At 40.2% G+C, this 18,870-nt stretch overlaps 1 protein-coding gene across 1 annotated transcript in view; it reads left to right on the top strand.

Annotated features, from left to right (window-relative positions):
- Positions 1–18,870, top strand: part of LOC115215194 (hillarin) — a 126,384-nt gene that overhangs the window by 25,038 nt on the left and 82,476 nt on the right. The gene's annotated exons all lie outside the window — the stretch shown is intronic.

The following is an 18,870-nucleotide window of genomic DNA, read 5'->3' as shown; positions in this document are numbered from 1 at the left end:
AAAACAAAGTTGTACCAGCAAAAATTCCAGCCAGTGTTTACTATGTGGTTGTGTGAAGTACCGAGTGACCAATCTAAAGCACATTGCAGATATTGTAGATGTAATATGTTGACAAAATATTCTCTTTTAGTAAGCCACTGTGAAGCAAAGAAACATAAGGCATCAACTCCACAGCAAATAATTCCTCTTACCAATTTTATTAAAGCCAAAAATGATAAAACATTTATGCTTGAAGCAAATTTAGCAATGTTTATTTATTGCCATTCATCATTTAATAAACTGTGATCACTTGATAGAGTTATGTAAGAATTATATGTCTGATAGTAATATTATATCCAAAGTGAAGTTGCATCGTACAAAATGTGCAAATATTGTGAGAAATGCTGTTGCTCCATATTTTGATGGAGATTTGATTTCTGATATAGGAGATAGAAAATTTAGCCTGTTATTAGATGAATCCAATGATATATCGATAAACGAGTTGTTAGGAATTGTTATCATATATTACAGTGACACTCACAAAAAAATGGTACATACATATCTCAATATGGTATCTTTAGAAACATGTGATGCAGATGGCATTGCAGATGCTTTAAAAATTGAATTAGTGAAAAAGAAATTAGATATAAAAAATTTACTGGCTATAGGAACCGACAATGTTAGAGTAATGATAGGAGTCCACAATGGTGTTTTCCAGAAATTAAAAGAAGTTCCATCATTACTTCTATTTAGATGTGTATGTCATTCTTTACAGTTGGCAGTATCCCACACTTGTGCCGAATGCTTGCCTATGAATTTAGAATTTTTAGTATCTGAAACCTATAAATGGTTCTCTCATTCTTCAACAAGACAAAATGCCTACAAACAACTTTACCTTGCTATCAATGATAAAAAGCCTTTGAAGATTGTGAATTCTTGTACAACTAGGTGGCTGTCAATAGAACCAGCGGTATATAGAATTTTGAGCCAATGGTTTGAAATGCAAACTCACTTCCAAACTACAACTACAAAAGAAAAATGCTTTACAGCACAAACGTTACATGAAATGTTTTGTGATTCTAGGAATGACCTTTACTTTTTATTTTTGCATCCAATTTTAAAACATGTTCAAGCAGTGAATAAACTGTTTGAATCAAACACTGTCGACAAAACAAAATTACTTGAAGATCTTTCAAACTTGATCAAATCTGTTGCTAATATGATAGTATTGCCAACATGTAGAATTTGATCCTCCTGATCCGGATGTTTCTATTGAAAAATTTCTGGATCCTAAACCAAATTTAAGCTACAGATTCGAGAGAAAGATAGCAGAAATGATTATCAAGAAGACTGTAACAGCCACCGAAGAAAATAATATTTGCAAAAGAGCACAACAATCTTTTATTCTGCCTTTATAAAGAGCTCAAGCACCGTTTGCCAGGAAATATTAATATACTGAGGAATATCAAATGTCTTTCAGTAGAGAATATTTTGCAGCATTTCAAAGAGCCAATTTTACCTGTCTTAGAAGCAATGCATTTAAATGAAGAAAAAAGTGCTTCAATTGAAATTCAGTTCAATAGCATTCATTTAGTTAAATGGACAAATATATCAACTGAGGCATTCTGGCTGGAAGAATGCTACTGGAAGAAATCCTTTTAGAGATGTTGCAAATTTTGCCATTAATCTATTGACATTGCCAAACTCAAATGCAGAAGTTGAACAGTTGTTCAGTAGTATGGGTGTAATCAAATTAAAATTGTAAAAAAAAATGCATCTTCCTATGCTTAGATCAATACTGTCTATAAAATATGGCCTGAAAAGATATGGCAAATGTTTCAAAAACTTCGATATTCCAAAATACATAATTAACAAGATTGGGACCTTGAATGTATACAGAAGTCAAGACCTAGGCACTGCAGCTGAAAGTGATCAAATTAGTGGAATTCAAGAAATTATTTCTCAATGCTGAATATAATTAAAGAAAGTAAACAAAAATTAAGCTTTTTGATATAATTAGTCTTAAGTATTTTTTTGTCATATTTGGCATTTTTTAGCATTTTTTTGGTATTTTTTCTACTGAAATTTAGCATAAAAATTCTGATTTTAAGTTGGCAACACTGAGAGTGACTGGGACTCCATTTGTCTGTTTGGGCATGACTTCTATGGTTGGATGCCCTTCCTAATGCTAACCACTTTACTGCTTTTATGTGGCACCAGCAATTGGCATTTTTACATGGCACTGGCATGGATGCTTTTATGTAGCACCTGCTCAGTCACTTTTATGCGGAACCTGTTATGGATGCTTTTACATGGCACCAGCAGCACCCACAAGCTCACAAGACTGTGATCTCTCAGCTGAGAGAAGGACGTAGAGGACATGCCTGTATGCATGAACCATGATTTTCTTTAGTTTGATGCATCTTCTCAAGCACAACAAACTGCCAGAGGTCTCAGTTCGCAAGGCCCAACATCTAAAAACCCTTTCTCGCCACATCATTTCAGGTTTTCCTGGGTCTACCCCTTCTACATGTTCCCTCCACAATTTATATATATATATATCATCAGTGGATCAATTATCTGAAAAAGCAGTACATTCTAAAAGTTAGAGCAGTAATGTATTCATGTGTGTGTGTATATATATATATATCGCGGGCATGGCTGTGTGGTTAGGGAGCTTGCTTTCTAGCTATATGGTTTCAGGTTCAGTCCCACTGCGCGGCACTTTTGGTAGGTGTCTTCCACTATAGCCCCGAGTCGACCGAAGCTTTGTGATTGAATTTGGCAGGTGGAAGTTACTGCCGTGTGTGTATATGTGCGTGTAGGTGCTCAGTGCCTCTCCGAAAGAGAGAGAGAGGGGATATTCCATTTTTTTTACTTTTTAGTCACTAGAATGTGGCCATACTGGAGCACATACTCACACACACACACATATATATATATATATCACCTTGATCACCTTGACTGACCAGTCCGTCAGGTGTCCATTTGACACCGCTGGTCACAGCACGCTGCCCACTCCTCTCTGGATTGCACCTTTCTCATCCACGTGATCCCAATCGTCCTCCTGAAATCGTAACTCCACTTGATGGCACTATTGTGCACCAGCTCCTCTCACTGAGATAAGATTTTACTCAGTATTCTTCTAGCCATTGCTCATTCTCTCTCTCTCTCTCTCTCTCTCTCTCTAAGATTTTACTCAGTATTCTTCTAGCCATTGCTCATTGTCTCTCTCTCTCTCTCTCTCTCTCTATATATATATATATATAGAGAGAGAGAGAGAGAGAGAGAGAGAGAGAGACAATGAGCAATGGCTAGAAGAATACTGAGTAAAATCTTATCTCAGTGAGAGGAGCTGGTGCTCAGTAATGCCATCAAGTGGGAGACCCCAAATCAGCGCACATTCTTTCTCGATGACCCCGTAAGCCTGGTAGCATCTGATATGCAGAGCTTGGATATATATAGATATAGATATAGTTGTGTTTTGACATGGTCATTTTGTTTTGTTTTGCCAAATAAACACATGCACTTTATATTCGTTCTTTACTCATTTGTCACTGTTCTTATTCTAACTCATTGTCTGGAAATCCTTTGTCACACATCTATGACCTCCTCAGTGATACTTTCTGTCTTCATGTGTGCTCTTGCTCTGCTTATTCCAACGGAATCTTGCAACACAAATTCATAAACGTATATATATATATATATATATATATATATATATTTTTCTCTCCTTGTTTTTTTCTGTGTATCTTTCTGTCGAAGAGCGTAGGCTCGAAATGTAAAAGACTCTTTCTATTTCTATTCCTGAGCGCTATACTAATACATTTGTTTGTTTGTGCTCCACCTGCCTTCGTCTTTTGTTTATTTTCGTAAACCTTCTTGTTTTATATATATATATATATATATATATAACAATTGCAGCATGGAAGGTGTTTGTAAGCCATTTAAGAAACACACAAAAGCCGTTTGATTCACTTCAACATTTAAGTTTAATTTGTCATCAAAATATTTTCGTCGCTAAAATCCGCGACCTGTTCACTGACAAAAATCCGTGCTGCATCTCAGGATTTTTGTCAGTGAACAGGTCGCGGATTTTAGCGACGAAAATATTTTGACAAATTAAACTTAAATGTTGAAGTGAATCGAACGGCTTTTGTGTGTTTCTTAAATGGCTTACAAACACCTTCCACGCTGCAATTGTTTTCGTTCCAGCACACAATCTCAGATCAAATCACTTGCTATGCGAGTACATCTCCATAATATATATATATACAAACAGACAGGCACACACACATACATCACACATGTATATGTGTACTCACAAACCTTCATACCCTTATAGATAACAAACAAAGAAATATATTTTTGTGAAGTAAAACCTTTTCTAATTGTTGTTGATTTAAAGGATCACACAGTTGTTTCTCACCCAAATTCAGCAGTAATTATCCTTGTTAGTATGTTATTGTGATAAATAATTGTCCTTTAACATCATCTCCTCTCCCTCTAACCTGTGGTGACTTATTTTCTTTCATATGTCTAAGTAAACAATTTCTAAACACTACTTTGTCAATCCCTCACTTTTTCTCAATATATCAAAAGACCTGTTCTTTCATATATATTTTTCATAGTTATACTATAAACAACACTGTAAGTTGTGTTTAGTCAGGTGTCAGCCCTGATTGAGTAGATTTATGATCAAAGACTTTCCAGCAGTGACTGTCCCAACTTTACATAGTCCAATTAGTGTTTTTACTTTATTTTAATGCAGTAGGCACCGATGTGCCTACTTGCTTCCTAACCAGATGTTCCTCACTATGTGGTACTTTGGGGCCACTGACTCTTTTCTGCTGTTGCCCCAATCCAGCTAAAGTGATGCAAGTGGATTTGGTAGATAGAAACTGCAAGAAGCCTGTATATATATATATATATATATATATATACATGCATGCATGCACACACATACATGCATATACTCTTTACTCTTTTACTTGTTTCAGTCATTTGACTGTGGCCATGCTGGAGCACCGCCTTTAGTCGAGCAAATTGACCCCGGGACTTATTCTTTGTAAGCCCAGTACTTATTCTATCGGTCTCTTTTGCCGAACCGCTAAGCGATGGGGACGTAAACACACCAACATCGCAATGCTAGGGGGACAAACACAGACACACAAACACACACACACATACATACATATATATATATATATATATATATACATATATACGACAGGCTTCTTTCAGTTTCCGTCTAACAAATCCACTCACAAGGCATTGGTTGGCCCAGGGCTATATCAGAAGACACTTGCCCAAGATGCCACGCAGTGGGACTGAACCCGGAACCATGTGGTTGGTTAGCAAGCTACTTACCACACAGCCACTCCTGCGCCTATGCATGCTTTCCTAGACGTTTTGAGACTTTTTTTTAGGAGATACAGTTATAACTGTCCTAGATTATTCATAATTTTAGCATATCATTATTATATGTCTAATGGCTGACCTGCCGACTTTGGTTGTTCTAGATTGAAGGAGATTGCTGTAACAGCATTTTGAACACACCCTACTAAACACTGCTTGTCACAGATGACTTCTTTGCAGAATGCAGTTGGGATGTGAAGATAATTTGGAAACTTGTTATGCAGTAAAGTTTTGTCTTAAACTGGGCAACAACACTGCAGAAACTTATGAAATGCTACAGACTGCTTATGGTTTAATTTGCATGAGCTGAGCTTCTGTTTTTTGCTGGTGTAAGAGGCCAGGCAAAGCAAGTGCACCACGAAGCTCATGATGGACCCCTTTTTTGACAGCAAGGGCATCATCTACATCCATTGTGTTCCATCTCACCAGACACTCTCAACAGAGAGTACTTTGTTGAGGTTTTGAAAGAATTCAGAAAGATGTTTCATCACAAAAGAACAGAACAGTTTGCATTAGGACAATGCATCGGTCCACAATTACTTCCTGATAACCAACTACTTGACAGAGACAAGCATCAAAACTCTCCCTCACCCTACCTACAGTCCATACCTTGCTACCTGTGACTTTTGGTGTGTATATGTGTGTGTCATATAGTAGTGTCCTTCATTTTTAATCTTTCTTGAAAAAATATTTGGCCATGAGGAAATATTACCTTATTTGGAAACAGGTAGGTGATAGCGACAGGAAGATCATCTTACCATTTAAAATTTGCCTCAACAAATTCTGTTTGACCCATGCAAGCATGGAAAAGTGAATGTTAAAAAAAATGGTGATGACAATGGGCTGTGTCTGAGGAGAATTATCTTCTGTCATTTGTCCTTTACTTGTTTCAGTCTTTTGAATGTGGCCATGCTGGAGTTTTTTGTGCAATGAATTGATCACAGTACATTTTTTAAAGCTTGGTACTTATTCTATCGATTTCTCTTACTGAACCACTAAGCTATGGGGATATAGGCATCAACACCGGTCATCAAGCAGTGTTGGAAGACAAACACGCACACACACACACACACACACACACACACACACAATGTACCACAGGCTTCTTTCAGTTTCCATCTACCAATCCACTCACAGGGCTTTGGTCAACCCAAGGCTATAGTAGAAGACACTTGCCCAAGGTGTCACACAGGTACTGAATCCAGAGCCAAGTGGTTGGGAAGCAAGCTACCAAACAGCCTCTAGTGGTTGGGAAGCAAGCTACCAAACAGCCTCTAATTGGCTACTATTTTTAGCAAAGTGAACAGTCTTGTAGCAGCTTCCTTGTTGGCTCTGCCTCATCATTTCTTGTTTACTTTAATATACCCACACCACCCAACCCAACTCCAATCATTTGACTTGTTTGATATTGTTTTTATTTGTAATGTATGTGCAAAAGGTTAGAGGGTCATGGTTAAGGTTAGGTTTATGTTTGAGAAAACTCTAAAATAACATAATATAAAAACCAAATAAATTAATTTATGTGACTGTGTGTAGTTGTGGGTAGGGTTTGAAAGAGGGAAGCACAAATTTAACCCATCTCAACAAATAATGACAATGTGTGTCTTGACAGTATAAACTGTGCATTATTTCACTTGTTTATATTTGTTGAAAGCGCTCACATCCAATCTCTTATCCATATTTTTCGAAGAGAAAACAAACAAAATAAACCTTGTGTCATGTCTGCGGTGTTTGTGTAAATATATTTGGTCAGCAGGGTTTGATTGTAAAAGTTCTGCAGTTTCATAGTCGTGATGGCATAAAATAAGGGTTTGTCAGATATCTTCTGTTGTCAGAACACTGTGTCACTTTCTGACCCAGCACTCAACCTCTATACTCATGACTTATCCATAACAACACAGTTCTCTTCCTTGCATATATGGGACAATGTCTCTATTACTCAGTCACTTTTTAAGCTCAGTTTGACTCTATTTAATGTGCAATAACTTCAGATCATAATTGTTTTTCTCCAACCCTTACAGAGTTTAACATTTTTGCATTTAAACTGACCATATCCAGCCCAAATATTATCCTTGTTTTATGCTCAAACCAGCCAGATCTGGCTTCTCACACCTACTCTACAATGTCATTCTAAAAATAAACAATCAATAGGCGAAGGAGTGGCTGTGTGGTAAGTAGCTCGCTTACCAACCACATGGTTCTGGGTTCAGTCCCACTGCGTGGCATCTTGGGCAAGTGTCTTCTGCTATAGCCTCGGGCCGACCAATGCCTTGTGAGTGGATTTGGTAGACGGAAACTGAAAGAAGCCTGTCGTATATATGTATGTATATTATGTATGTGTGTATATGTTTGTGTGTCTGTGTTTGTCCCCCCACCATCGCTTGACAACCGATGCTGGTGTGTTTACGTCCCCTCACTTAGCGGTTCGGCAAAAAGAGACCGATAGAATAAGTACCGGGCTTACAAAGAATAAGTCCCGGGGTCGATTTGCTCGACTAAAGGTGGTGCTCCAGCATGGCCGCAGTCACATGACTGAAACAAGTAAAAGAGTAATCACATCACCAAAATCTTGTTGTTACAAGATAATGCCTAATTAATTTAGGTCTGGCGAGATAGTCGAGATGCTTGAACGGAGACGTGTTGACGTATGTTGTATGCAAGAAATAAGGTGGAGAGGAGGATCTGCTAGGTTCCTCACAGGCAAGGAACACAGGTACAAGATTTTCTGGGCAGGGAACACTGACGGGGTTGGTGGCGTGGGTATACTTATCGCTGAGAAATGGATAGATAGAGTAATTGAGGTAATCAGAGTAAGTGACAGAATACTTAAGATTAGAATAGTGCTTCATCATAGATTAGCAACCATTATATCGGCCTATGCCCCTCAGCCAGGGCTACCCGATGGACAGAAAGACAGTTTCTATGACACCCTACTGCAGACCACCTCATTGACGAACGACAGGGACCTTCTCTTTGTGGCTGGTGATTTCAATGGGCATGTTGGACGACATGCTGGGGGCTTCCATGGCGTGCATGGAGGCTACGTTATGGTTCCCGCAACGAGGAGGGAACCAGGCTGCTGGAGTTCTGCGATGCGAATAGTCTTATGATCTGCAACACTAACTTCAGGAAACCAACAAGCCACCTGGTCACCTATCGATCGGGCCGGCATGCTAGCCAAATCGACTACATCCTCGCCAGAAAAAGGGAAAGATGGCTGCTTATAAATGCCAAACCTCCCGGGCGAAGAATGCACCCCACAACATAGACTGGTAGTTAGTGACTTTAGGATCAGGACTAAGAGGGCGACTAGAAGACGACCAACATGGAGAAGAAGGGTCTGGAAGCTTAAAGACCCTGCAAATGACAGAGATTTAGAGATATGTTACTTGAAGCCTTTGACGAAGTGGAAGGGGGTATAGCTACACATGGGGTAGAAGACAACTGGACGTTTCTGAGGGACAACCTGCTGAAAGCCGCTGACCAGATCTGTGGCTGGTGCAAAGTCCCCTTAAGACCCAAAATAACATGGTGTGGAACAATATTGTCGATAGGGCTATTAGACAAAAGAAACAGGCTTGGAAGGCCTGGAAGAACGGTGGTAGCAGGGAAGTGTATCAGACTGCCAGAAGGAAGCTAGGAGACAGGTCTATCTAGCCAGAGGGGAAGCAGATAAAGAAAATTTGCCAATGTCCTGCGCCGTGAGGATGAAAGACTTGAGGTATTTCGTGTTGCAAGACAGTGTGTGAGAGAGAATCGAGATGGGTAGGAGAGAAATGTGTTCGCATGGAGGATGGTTCACTTGCGTTAAATGAGGATGCAAAGAGAGAAGCTTGGAGACGCCACTATGAAAGGTTGCTGAATGAGGAAAATGAATGGGATAAAGAGGAGTCTGCCGAATGTTGACCCAACAGAGGGACCAGCTATCCGAGTTGATAGTTCCGTGGTAGCTAAGGCAATTAGAAGCATGAAGACAGGGAAAGCCCCAGGCCCATCAGAATTACTGCAGAGATGCTCAAAATATCTGGTAGTGTCGGTTATAGCATAGTCTCCCGTATAGTTAACCAGGTGATACACGAAGGAGTCATACCCAATGACTGGTGTAGCAGCATAATAGTCAACTGCTACAAAGGTAAAGGCGATGCCCTAGATACAAATAACTACAGGGGCATCAAGCTGTTGGATCAGGTAATGAAGGTTACGGAGAGGGTATAGCCCAGTTAATTAGAGAGAGAGTTAGCTTAGATGATATGCAGTTTGGGTTCGTGCCAGGGAAAAGTACTACTGATGCTATATTCCTGGTAAGACAGCTGCAGGAGAAATACCTAGCCAAAGGTAAGCCCTTGTACCTGGCTTTTGTTGACTTAGAGAAAGCCTTGACAGGGTCCCCTGATCCCTTATCTGGTGGTCAATGAGGAAACTAGGGATAGATGAATGGTTAGTGAGAGCTGTGCGAGCCATGTACAGAGACGCAGCTAGTAAGGTGAGGGTTGGCAACGAGTACAGTGAAGAATTCCGGGTAGAGGTGGGGTCCACCAAGGTTCAGTCCTCAGCCCCCTCCTATTTATCATAGTCCTCCAGGCAATAACGGAAGAATTTAAGACAGGATGCCCCTGGGAGCTCCTATATGCTGATGACCTTGCTCTAATTGCTGAGTCACTATCAGAACTGGAGGAGAAGTTTCAGGTGTGGAAACAGGATTAGAATCGAAGGGCCTTAGAATCAACCTAGCCAAAACCAAAGTCCTAATAAGTAGGAAGGTGGACCAACCACAAACGACTTCAGGTAGATGGCCCTGCTCGATCTGTAAAAAAGGTGTAGGTAGAAACTCTATAAGGTGCACCAAGTGTAAGCTATGGACACATAAGAGGTGCAGCAATGTCAAAGGAAGGCTAACTAAGAAAATAGTTTTTGTCTGTGGCAGATGCTCAGGAGAAATAAACACTGGAAATGTGCAGAGTCAACTTCTACCATGTTCCAGGGAGACAAACTAGAAGTAGTTGATAGCTTCCGCTACCTAGGAGACCAAGTCAGTAGCGGGGGTGGGTGTGCTGAAAGCGTACTGCTAGAGTAAGTAAGAATAGCCTGGGCAAAGTTTAGAGAGCTCTTACCCCTGCTGGTGACAAAAGGTCTCTCGCTAAGAGTAAAAGGCAGACTATATGATGCGTGTGTACGTACAGCCATGCTACATGGTAGTGAAACATGGGCCGTGACAGCTGAGGATATACGTAAGCTTGCAAGAAATGAAGCCAGTATGCTCCGATGGATGTGTAATGTCAGTGTTCATAATCGTCAGAGTGTAAGTACCTTGAGAGAAAAGTTGAACCTAAGAAGTGTCAGTTGTGGTGTGCAAGAGAGACGGCTGCGCTGGTATGGTCATGTGACGAGAATGGCTGAAGATAGTTGTGTGCAAAAGTGCTACACCCTAGCAGTTGAGGGAACCTGTGGAAGAGGTAGACCCAGGAAAACCTGGAACGAGGTGGTGAAGCACGACCTTCGAACTTTAGGTCTCACCAAGGAAATGACTGAAGACCGAGTCCTATGGAAGTGTGCTGTGCATGAGAGGACCCGGCAGGACTAGTCAGGCCATATCCCGTGCCCCTACCTGGGACGTAGTCGATCCACCTGTGCATACCTTCCTTCTTGTGACACTTGTGAAGACCTGCTGAGGCAAGTGAAAGTCAATCAAAATAGATGAACATCAATGGAATTTGTATCTTTATGGTACCAGTGCCTGTGGCACACAAGAAAACCGTCCGAACGTGGCCGTAGCCAGTACCGCATCGACTGGCCCCCGTGCTGTGGGAACATGGTGGCAATCCATCAGTGCCGTAGTCAGTGTGGTGGGCACATGACAAACACCATCCGATCCGATCGTGGCCGTCCGCCAGCCTCATCTAGCACCTGTGTCGGTGGCACATAAAAACACCATCCGAAGACCCGGCAAGACTAGTCAGGCCATAACCCATGGCCCCTACCTGGGTCGTAGTCAGTCCACCTGTGCATACCTTCCTTCTTGTGACACTTGTGAAGACCTGTTGAGGCAAGTGAAAATCAAAATCAAATCAAAACAATCAAAATAGATGAACATCAATGGAATTTGTATCTTTGTGGTACCAGTGCCGGTGGCACGTGGCACATAAGAAAACCATCCGAACGTGGCCGTAGCCAGTACCGCATCGACTGGCCTCCGTGCTGTGGGCACGTAACAGCACCTGGGGCACGTAACAAGCACCATCCGATCGTGGCCGTTTGCCAGCCTCATCTGGCACCTGTGTCGGTGGCACATAAAAACACCATCCGAGCGTGGCCGTCTGCCAGCCTCGTCTGGCACCTGTGTCGGTGGCACATAAAAACACCATCCGAGCGTGGCCGTCTGCCAGCCTCGTCTGGCACCTGTGTCGGTGGCACATAAAAACACCATCCGAGCGTGGCCGTCTGCCACCTCGTCTGGCACCTGTGTCGGTGGCACATAAAAAACACCATCCGAGCGTGGCCGTCTGCCAGCCTCGTCTGGCACCTGTGTCGGTGGCACATAAACAAAAACACCATCCGAGCGTGGCCGTCTGCCAGCCTCGTCTGGCACCGTGTCGGTGGCACATAAAATCACCCACTACACTCTCGGAGTGGTTGGCGTTAGGAAGGGCATCCAGCTGTAGAAACACTGCCAGATCTGACTGGACTGGTGCAGCTTTCGGGCTCCCCAGACCCCAGTTGAACCGTCGAACCCATGCTAGCATGGAAAGCGGACGTTAAATGATGATGATGATGATGATGATGATGTGAATGAAGGAGTCTTACATCTGACATCTGCTGTCCTATTATTGTGTACTTGACTGAATTTCCACACTCCTCCTCCTTGCTTTCTCCCACTGCTTTGTAATCTACCTTTCTTCTACACTCAGTATCTATGCTATACTACCATATACTTCCCAAATCTTTCATATTTCATACTTCTGCTTGACCACCATCTACTCCATTTTCAATATCTGTCATACTGCCCTCTACTTCACAGATCTTCCACTTTTTATAACTCTGCCCTTGTAATCTACATCATCATCATCATCGTTTAGCGTCCGCTTTCCATGCTAGCATGGGTTGGACGGTTCAACTAGGGTCTGGGAAGCCAGAAGGCTGCACCAGGCCCAGTTTGATCTGGCAGTGTTTCTACGGCTGGATGCCCTTCCTAACGCCAACCACTCCATGAGTGTAGTGGGTGCTTTTTACGTTCCACCAGCACAGGTGCCAAACGAGTCTGGCAAACGGCCACAATCGGATGGTGCTTTTTATGTGCCACCGGCACGGGGGCTAAGTGAGGCTGGCAACGGCCACGAACGGATGGTGCTTTTTACGTGCCACTGGCATTTCTTTCATATTCTGTACCTCTATTTCATTGCCATCTGACATCACACACCTAACACTTACTTTGTAGACTCTGTTGTTCTTTAGATAGAGAGGAGGAGAGCTTCATAAATATATCACAGAGGACATATTGGAGTTCCTAAAAGAGAGTACCCACCATAGACAAACAGTGGTCCTGTTAACAGAACATGGCCTCAACCAAACTCTAGCTAACAGGGGGATAAATCAATAGATACCAGCCAGGCTCCTAGGTGGTATGACTGTGAATTATCTGAGCTATTCCATAATGGGGTTTATGTAGGGCTTCACTTAGGCATCAGGACTCCAACTTGGTAGCAGGTAGCGTATTTGTGGATCACACTCAACTCATATCACTTAAGCCACCATAGATCTTCCACATTCAGTACCTCTGACCCTTTATCATGAAATTTTTTCCATACTCATTATCTCTGTCCTGCTACCCTATAATAGGGGGAGAATTCACAAAAAAACAAAAGACGAAGACTGGTGGTGTAGACAACAAACAGATGTATTAGTATAATGCTTGGGAAGTGAAAAAAGTCTTTAACGTTTTGAGCCTATGCTCTTCCACAGAAAGGAACACAGAAAGAAACAAGGAGAGAAAATAAAGAATGTGTAGTGGCTAGCGATCTATCTTCACTTACTTCTTAAAGTCTCTCTTCACACAACAATGAATGCCTCTTTGTTATTGGCAGTGGTGGCAAGGGCAGCAGTAGTGGTGACATTTAGCCCTAGGTCAGCTTTGATCTAGCAGAAGTATAATTCTAGTCATGAGCTCCCAGTAAAATGCAATTTGAATGAGATCTGCTGCTATTGCTAGTACATTGTGTAGCTGTATAGTAACAGCACTCTCATTGAAGTTAACAGTTCCCAGAATTGTGTTTGAACTTATTCTGATATTTGTACTCTCACTTCGAAGTTTAGGTTAAAAGCAAAAAAGTTTAAAAGCTGAGTGGGTGTTCACCTCTTAAACACTTTTATGCGTGTCATTTGTGTTTGCTTCTATACACTGTAAAATAAAATATTTTTTTCAATTAAAAAATATATATTTCTTTATTCAGTTTTTCAGTACATCATGTTTTTATATTAGTCACCAACAAAGAAAATAAAAAATAAAAATTTAATATAATGTATTTATTGAACTTATAGATCATGAATTCAACTATGAATTTACATTCTTTAAATATCAAAAACAAATTGAATAACAGCTGAAGCATTTGCACGGGGCTTGGCAAATAAGAAAATACAGTGTCTATTAATCCAAGCTTTGTGGTTATTCTTTTATTTTTTCCCTAGTTTTGTATATATAGTTGTGTATATATACATACATGTACAGTTAAAATTTACAGAAAAACAAAAGACAAAGACAGGTGTATAAATAACAAACAGGTGTATTAGTTTGACGCTCAGGAAAATGAGAAAGCCTTTTATGTTTCGAACTTATGCTCTTCAACAGAAAGGAACACGAGAAAATAAACAGAGAGAGAATTAAAAAAACTTGTGGATTTTGCGATCATTCATGGCAATTGTACATACCTATATGTATAAATTAAAACTGACTAGAAGATCGGAAATCCACCTGACGAATGTCATTTGAAGACATGAAACAATTGTAGTGGCGATTTATTTACTATATATTAAAATTTTTCATGTATTGATTAAGTCTTTCCTTGTTTGATTTGCAAAATAGTGGTTTTGTCTCGAATTAATATTATATATATATATATATATATATATAGATAGATAGATAGATAGATACACACACACAAATATATGATGGGTATCCACACAGTTTCCATGCATATACTAAATTCATTCACAAGGCGTTGGTTAGCCTGGGATTGTAGACACTTGCCTAATGTACCATACAGTAGGATTGAAGCTGAAACCATAAGATTGCAAAACGAACTTCTTAACCATATGGGTTAAGGAGAGAAAATAAAGAGTGATTAAGATGCTGCACTACAGACCAGATGTTTGTAGGTTCAGTTCTTACTACAAGGTACATTCAGATATTGCCACTGTCAGAGTATATAAATGCATGTCCCTGCTTTTTTTTTTCTGTTTCTTAGACTCTAAAAACTAAATGAACAGTTCAACACTGAGTTGTTAGAAGTAAGAAGAGTGGATCCAACTCCATAAACGTTCAGCACATCCTACCCATGCAAACATAAATAGATAAAATGGTATAAACATGTCATTTGTTTTTATCATGTTCTTAATCTCTAGAATCTGAAGGATTTGCTCCAGACTCTTATCTTTGAGAAAGTAATTTTAGTCATAGACTGTCTGTAAAAACACATCAAGCCAAGTTACAAATGATGCCAGCTACACTTTTTAACATGGTGTTGTGGCATCATTTTGCCTCTTCAATAGCAGATATGACTTTGGTTATTTTGGTCTAGGCCAGAACATTTGTTTCTGTATGGAGAAATATGAGGGGTGTGCATTAAAGATTTCCCCTGACCCACTTCCAGTTATTGCAGGAAACAGAACTTGTACAAGTATAATCATACATGTCTCTACATGTCACATTCTAAATTGCAGCTTTCCACTAGTATTTGTTTGTCTTTTATAAGTGCTGAAGTAGACTAAGGTGTTATAACAGTGGCAGCAGTTGAATGCAGATCATTGATCAGGTTCTTAAGCTTGAAAGGTTAGGGTTAGGGTATGCCAAAAGAGACTTTCAATTAGATGAAAGAAGTTTATATTGATGATGCACCAGCTTACAACATAGTCAAGCAGTAACAACCACCAGTTCAAATGTGGTTGGATATTGGTGGAAACTGCTCCTATTCCTGGACGACCACATTCCACTGTAGACAACACTGTTTGAAGCAGATTTGCAAGCTGCAAAATATCCGTTAGGAGTCAACAACAGTTACCTCTCTTGTCGAATGTTTCAGAACAAACCTAGCAAACTTGGTTTGCTCCCCCTTTTCTAGCTTACAAGGTGTGGAAGCACTCTGTCGGTTACGACGACGAGGGTTCCGGTTGATCTGATCAACGGAACAGCCTGCTCGTGAAATTAACGTGTAAGTGGCTGAGCACTCCACAGACACGTGTCCCCTTAACGTAGTTCTCGGGGATATTCAGTGTGACACAGAGAGTGACAAGGCCAGCCCTTTGAAATACAGGTACAACAGAAACAGGAAGTAAGAGTGAGAGAAAGTTGTGGTGAAAGAGTGCAGCAGGGATCACCACCATCCCTGCCGGAGCCTCGTAGAGCTTTTAGGTGTTTTCGCTCAATAAACACTCACAACGCCCGGTCTGGGAATCGAAACCGCGAGTCCGCTCTCCTAACCACTGGGCCATTGCGCCTCCACAATTATGTTCAAGGTGTATCTAATAAATGACCCACAGGAGGGCATTAGAAGCATATCGCCTACTTAAGAATGTATCCCAATTGAACTTCCCCTCTTTTTCTCTGTGATGTAACAAGGTCAACTTCAGAGAGAGAGCCAGGCACATGGATTAGATACTCATTTCCTACCTGCACCTCGCTATGGTATTCTATATGTAGAGCCTGTGGGAAAGTAAATCTTGTAGCTTGAATTACTTCTATTTTCTCATTGTCATCATGGAATATGGCAAGATGTTCAGAACCTTTTTTTCTTCCCAGATAACTTTATTGAACATTGAGTATTCACTGTATGAATTTATTTGTTACTCATCTGAATACAACCTTGGCTGTGAAGTTGTTCATGCACAGACATGAGTGATAAACTTAATCCATTGCGTGATTTATCACCTCCATCTGGCACCTTGAGTACTTGTTGCAGTCTACTTTGTTGCAAGCATTCAGGTCAAAGTTTCTGGTTTGAAGATACCATCCTTCTTCCTACCAGTCTGGGATTGTATTTCTGTGGGTTTGTTTGCATGAGGCTTCTTGGGGTTCTAGATTTTTTTTTTTTCATTTTTGAGTGTCCAATTGAAGGAAGGAATTAAAGTCAGTATTTAATGGTACAGATGTATATAAATAAATAAATGAATATATATGTGTGTGTGTGTGTGTGTGTGTGTATATAGATACACACACACACACACACATGCATATGCATGTATATATATATATATATATTATATATATATATATATATGTATATACACACACATATGCATGTATATATATATAAATATATATATATATATATATATATATATGCTGGGTCGCTCTTGGGCATTACTGTTAACATGTAACCCAGTACAACCTGTTGCATGGTTGGGTCGTCAGTGACTAAGCTGGCAACCCCATCAAGCTTGTTGGACACCCTGCAGGATGAAAAATAAGAACTGTCAAAGGGCAGAAGAGCTCATAAGCAGTCAACGGCCATCCAACAATATGTGTACATCTGTATGTATGTGTGTATATGCAGGGATGTGGAAATACCTGGGTTGGTGTTCAGCTGCGCAGTTGGCCCACTGGGAGTAGGAGGCCCCTCTGTTGTTGTCACATCTCTCTAGGAGAGGGAAACTCTGAAAGAAAACTTGTGACACTGACAATATTTGATGCTGTAGACTAGTTCTTTTCGAGTTTATGTTGTTTAGGGAGTGGGAATGGATTTGTGCAAATCCTTTCCTCACTATAAAAAATATCATCATGCACAGGCATGACTTGTAAAAAAAATGAAGACCTATCACAAAAATGGCTGGTCATAGCCTTCACATATGTGGGACTTTCAATCAGGTGATGGGAATACTCGGACACAAATTTGCAGCCATCATATATATATACTCTTTTACTTGTTTCAGTCATTTGACTGCAGCCATGCTGGAGCACCGCCTTTAATCGAGCAACTCGACCCCAGGACTTATTCTTTGTAAGCCCAGTACTTATTCTATCGGTCTCTTTTGCTGAACCGCTAAGTAACGGGGACATAAACGCACCAGCATTGGCTGTCAAGCAATGCTAGGGGGACAAACACATACACACACACACACACATATATATATATATATATACATATATACGACAGGCTTCTTTCAGTTTCCATCTACCAATTCCACTCACAAGGCTTTGGTGGGCCCGAGGCTATAGTAGAAGACACTTGCCCAAGGTGCCACGCAGTGGGACTGAACCCGGAACCATGTGGTTGGTAAGCAAGCTACTTACCACACAGCCACTCCTAGTGGGACTGAACCCAGGAGTGGCTGTGTGGTATTTAATCTTGGTGGAATTTAAACTCAGAAAGTAAAGACAGACACCAGCAAGCTAACGATTCTGCCAGTTTGCCACCTTAAATTGAGACATATTAATGGCCATACACAGGAAGAATGAACTTTCTAAATACAAAGAATAAAATGCATTTTTTACCCCACTCATTCATCATTGCTGCACCCTTCCTCCTCTTGTTTACTTGTTATTTATATATTGTTCCTGTGTTTTTACTTCTTGGCAACATTCTATAATGCTGAATTCATTATTTATTATTATTTAAAGTTTATTTTGTTTATAAAGCATATTTACTATTATTATTATTAGGCAAAGTCTACCTGGATGGATTTCAAATATATATATTAGTGTTTCACAAGTGCACAATACAAAAAAAACATTCATATTATGCCAATATATATACACACACACACATATATCACATATTATATATATATTACATATATATATATATTATACATATGTGTGTCTATAAATATGTATGGACATTAAATGATGATGATGAAAAATAATAAATCTCTGAGCGAGGTATAAACATGAAGAGAGAAAGAGAGAGTATTAATTGTATCTTTCATCCTTTCAGGATTGTTAAAATAAGAACAGGCTTAACACTGAGATCAATGTAATTGATTTACTCCTTCCCCAAAAATCTCTGACCTTGTGTCAGAATTTTAAACCAAAATGTCTCACTCATTCACTCACTCACTTAAACACACACTCAAAACGAACACTTTGACATATATTATTAATCTATGGTTAATTTCTCCAAACAATAGCAAACATATAACACCTACTCATATGCACATATTCACACTCTCAACATACACACATACACAGTCACACATACACATACCCACACATACATATACTTTCATATACAGTCACACATGCACATTCTCAAATGCACACTGCTCACA

The sequence above is a fragment of the Octopus sinensis genome, linkage group LG8 (assembly GCF_006345805.1).
Source record: "Octopus sinensis linkage group LG8, ASM634580v1, whole genome shotgun sequence".
Classification (NCBI taxonomy): domain Eukaryota; kingdom Metazoa; phylum Mollusca; class Cephalopoda; order Octopoda; family Octopodidae; genus Octopus; species Octopus sinensis.
Note: the sequence above shows the minus strand (reverse complement) of the source record. Positions and strands in the feature narration are given on the sequence as shown.